The following is a 5,298-nucleotide window of genomic DNA, read 5'->3' as shown; positions in this document are numbered from 1 at the left end:
TGGGATTAGAAACACCTCTAAAGAACCATAGAGGCCATTGTCTTCAACTACTCAAGATAGTGCACTGCAAAAATTGGCTATCTAAACCAAATCTTATAACAAACCAAAAAGTCTTTCTGATCTTGTTTAGAGTGATATTTTAGAGTGATATACTAGGTTGGAGCAAAATGTAGAAAATTATGAATAATGTTTTGATAATTTATTTGATTTTGTATAAATGTTGTTTTAAGTTCTTTTTAAGATGTCCATCTGTCCAAAGATGCACATCTTTACCACTAAATGTCAGTAATTGTTATACATTGTACCTTCAAGGAAGCAGTGGTTGCAGGTTTTGTGTTTTTCTTGCTTATGTGAGCTCTAAATGGCTTTGCTTTGATTAGAACAGTGATGCACAAAGCTAAACTTACCTTGGTTTTTCTTGTTTAACATTTTAGTTTAACATGCATTCACTTATGAAATCTCTACATTTCCTGGTTCCAGTGTCCGGACTTGACTGGTCGCTGAGCTTCTACCCACATGTGGCTGGATGGCGTGATGTTAAGCAGGCAATAAGTCTGTTAATTAGCAAGTCTACGGATCATAAACCTCAGTCTGGCGGTTACTTTGTCTTAGCCTTTACAATGAAAACCGCCACATCCGTCACAATAACTATACAAGGACAGAAATATACTGTCTGCATTAACCCTCTGAAAGGGACTCTTACAGCTTAGGGCATGGATGGGAAAATATTTCAAGAAATGAAGCTGAATACATTATTATTGTTTTATCACTGAGTTGTTTTTTTTTTTTTTGTTTGTTTTTTTTTTATCTACTTTATCACATTACATTCAAAGTCTCAGTTAAACTGTGCCAGAGAAAATTTGCTGAGCCTCCTTACACAGCAAAGCTTGTAAAACAGGACTATGGTATTAGGGAGTCATCAAGATGTGCTGCTTGATGCTTTGATGGGTTTTCTCAGCTTGAAGGAGGAGGTTGTGAATGCCCATGAGTGTAAGAATCTTAAGTCAGCGGGACTGACAGAATTCATCTGCTTAATTCTCTGCTGCTGCTTGAGAAATTCCAAATGACTTCTCTAATCTTCACCCACTGTGCTTTCTTAAGGTCCTGAAGTTATCATCTGTATCTCAAGGGGGCAGTATAGTTTCATCCCTTCAGGTTGCAGCTCTGGCATTGCACACAGAGACTTTACTCTTGCAGCAGACGGTTCCTTCAGGAACAAGATCCTGCTGTTTATGCCAAAACGTCTAAATGAAGCAACTAACATCTAGATTACGGTGCACATATTTCAACATATTTATGTAGTTTAAACATCTATTATGAAGCCTAAGACTGATTTTAGAAAGTTACGTTTTGATTGATGGAGACAGCTTAAATATGATGCTTTTGTACATTCATATCAGAGCAGATTTTTCCCTAAAGGGACATAAAGCATGAAATTAATAGAAAGTGTTGCAACCACTCATTGAAACATTAGACTTTGTTTAAAAGTGGGAGTCAGACACGCTGTATGATAGTCTAAATTTGTGAACCCGTTAAACTATTGTTTATATTTATAAAAAAAACTGAAATAACTTTTACTCAATCTGAAAAGTGAGACAAAAATAATGTGTAGAATGTGTTTAAATCTTGTGTGACCTCCTTGTGCAGCAACAACTGCAATGAAAGGTTTCCACCAGCTGTTGTTTAGTCCTAAAATGTCAGGTCGGAGGAATTTAAAACAACACTACACAACTTTTCAACCTTGAACTTTTGTGCGTTTCAGTTGTTTTGATGATACACTAACATGTATTATGTACATTCCTGGTGTTGTCAAAGCCCTGAAGCATCCTGAGGCTGAGAAAGCACACTTCAAAATCTCATTTTCTTCCCTTGAGCACACTATCAACTGGATATCAACAAACTGGCAAGTTTGACTGTGCACCGTGGCTGATTCATCAAAGAAATATAAGAGGATATTATTGTAGGAAGCGAGGACAAGAAAGAGAGAAAGGGACAAAGCAAGAAATAATACAAGAATTACAATTTGACTGACTTTTACTGGCTTGAAAGAGCTCAGAGAAGAGACAGGATGCAAAACCGATGTGGAATTAGCCTTTGTTAGGGCTCTAGTTTCGGGTGTTGGTGGTTTTCGTGACATGAGCTGCTAAATTCAGATCATTTCACAACATTTCTGTTAGATTAAAGTCAGAACTTTAACTTTTCATCTTCAAAACACTGACCATATTCTTCTTTACAGACCCTTCAGTAGGACAACTTAGATGCTAAGGCTGGTTGTTTAGCTGTATGACCCACTTTCCCTTTAACTTGAGGTCATAGATAGATGATCATCTTCCTCTAGAATTTACTGCTATTTTCTTCAAGGTTTTCTGGTCTTATTTTTCCACAAAGTGGTTTTTTTTTCCAACCCTGGTAATTTTACAGAGAACTGGGGCTGCCATTCATACTTGCTGGGTGAAAACCTTGATGTCCAGATGGGAAGAAAAAGAGCTCCTGCTCTGATGTATCTGGGATTGAAAACTTCTGTGTTTTTTTCTTTAGTTTTTTTCTCTTTTTTACTCTGTGAATCCAAGCTTTGATCGGATGTATCTACACCTGTCAGATCAACCTACTGTGACAGGCGTGGAAGAGCAGAACAGGCACCAGTCTACTTCTAGAGCCCAGTTTCACAAGAAATTGAAAAATATAAACCTTTTTCCTTTTTCCTCCTGTACTAATATCAATTAGAAAACTATTTTGTTTTGTGTGAGTATCTGTGAGCAGTGAGTGTAAAGCTTCATAGTCCATGACTGTTTATTTTTATAACCCTATATAACCTTTATATTGCTCATATCATAGATTCACATACTAGCCAGGATGCAAACTTACAACTGCTGTAATCCATTTGAGTAAGACAAGCACAGGCTGTACTGTATGTTTATGAGTTGTAGATATGTTTATGGAAATTTATCTGAAATATGAGTCAAAAGCAAGTCCAGAGTCTTTTCTGAAACTCTGAGAAAGGCATTCTTGGAAATGTGGAAACTCGCATAGCTGGGGCAAAATTAATGTCAAAAAGACTTAAAATCCCTGCAGAGCTCCAAACAACATGGTATAAAAAAACAGGCTCAAAATTTCAAACATCAGATCTAACTAAAGCAATTATTAGCAGTGAAGATGGTTAAACAGCAGTTTAATGAGTTTAAAATGCACAGAGAGGAAGAGAAGAGGTCGGGTGGTGGTGGTGAATTAGAGGCCTACACTCTGTCTACAGTGGTGCCTCTTCCAAGAAATTCACAGAGAACATGAGGAGTGTGTGTCTGGGTATGTGTGTGTGTGTGCAGGTGTGTGAAGGAGGAGAGGCCAAGCTGAAACAGGGACGTCAGTGCAAAGAGCAGAACATCCTTAAAGGGTCTGAAGTCATTTCTGTTTATACACGTGAGGCTCATTTGAATCATTTTAATATTTTGATGGCGTTGCAATGCTGATGGACCATATTGTATGTCAAACTACATCCATTTAAATAGAATAAATCCTCAGTTTAACACACTTGTGTAACACCTGTATGAACCTAATAAATGCTGACTTCATTGAGAAATACTGACTGGTATTTGTTCATGCTGTACGTGCTACACTGTGGGGAACATTTAGTCTCCCTAAGGAGATTCATAACTTTACTGGCAGCAAGAAATTTCCTGTGTTGCACTCCATCTGCAGGAACTGCCACTCTGTGCAGGGAATTTTTACACCTCACGCACATGCAAACACCCATCCATTAAAGAGCATTGTGTGGGTGTGGATATGTCAGACGCAGATCAGGCTGGATTTTGTCAGTTATTCATATATATTTATATGTGTATGTGTGTATTTTTCAATGTCACTTGGCTCTATGTCCAGCTGATGTGAAAATAGCTGATTATGTCTCTGGCTCTGTGCAACACTTGACACCAGCAATAGCATCTGCAACAGTAATACACATCCACAGTGTTGGGATGTGGCAGAACTTTCTTACTTAAAAAAGTGAAGAGTTGCATGGAAAACCTATTGCTGCTTCCAGTTCTGATCCTAATTCTCTCTGCAGTTGGGCTTAAACCCCTTTCTTACCTCACTGACAGCACTCAGCTAGGGGTTGTCATTAGGATCAAAGCTCTAAGTCTCACCTGCTTGTCTGTTTGGAGAGAGAAGGCATAATTACAGAGAGGACATGATCCTCCCACACTTGCCTGCATGCTTAAGGAGACCGAACAGAGCAGAGATGACAGAGGTTGCTGTTGTTTGTTAGAGTGATTCTTCTTAGATAGAAAGCTACTTTTCAACAAGTGTTACCTGCACTGCTTATCTAACCTTTAAAGGCCAAGTTCCAGAGTTTATGTATCAGTGAGTTACAGCAACACTGGACTTGACGTTTCATCTTGGCCTCATCCGATGTAGTCTCGGCCTGTTTCTTGTTTGCAGTGAATCTCTAGCTGCCTGACACCGGGTTCCTCTGTTGACCTCTTGTCAATTTCTCAGCAGAAAGAGTCACAGAGGTCAAAGTTTGATGTGGAAAATGAGGCACTGAAAGAAAAAAGAAGAGAGAAAAAAAAATACAACACTGCTGGTATAACTTTGCAAAAAATCTTCAGCATATCCTGCAAATGCAACATTTGACCCTGCAAGAGACTTGAACACCTAATTAAAGTGTGCATTCAACTTGTATCATATCTTTATAAACTACATTTATAGTATGATACTCCTGTCTGCAGCAGAAAAAAAATTCATGATCTGCTGCAGTAAAAAAAAAAAAAAACATATTCTAGTTGATCATTTCCACAGTGATGGTTTGGGAGTAACAATAACACTGGCCTACATAAGTGAGCTGTTGCCCGGACACAAAATCTCCATCCCACTCGATGCATGTGGAGGGACGTCCTGAGTGCGAGAGTAATTTGGCAGTTGTGCAGCAGAGATTTGGCGTTCTTGCTCTGGTTGACGTGGGCAGACGCTGCTGAGAAGGGTCCCCATGGCCTCACGGGAAAACCCTTTTGACGTCAAAGTGTGTTCCAAACCCCACAGAGTGTTTTCATATGAGATGCCTGGGCTTGGGTTACAGTAAAAAAGGGGAAATTGCAACCACAGAGCTAAGAGGAGGAGAGCTTGAACTTCTGCCTGGAAGCCTCACACCATTTCTCTTCAGTAAATGTGATGGAGATCACTGTTCCTCCTCATATCCTTGGAGAAACACTCTTACCTTATTTGCTCATGATGTTTTTCCCTTGTGCTTCTTACTTTTCCTCCTCCTGATTTGCAGATGATGCTCAGATTTACGGTCAACCATTACTC

Source organism: Melanotaenia boesemani, chromosome 24 (genome assembly GCF_017639745.1).
Source record: "Melanotaenia boesemani isolate fMelBoe1 chromosome 24, fMelBoe1.pri, whole genome shotgun sequence".
Taxonomy (NCBI): Eukaryota; Metazoa; Chordata; class Actinopteri; order Atheriniformes; family Melanotaeniidae; genus Melanotaenia; species Melanotaenia boesemani.
Note: the sequence above shows the minus strand (reverse complement) of the source record.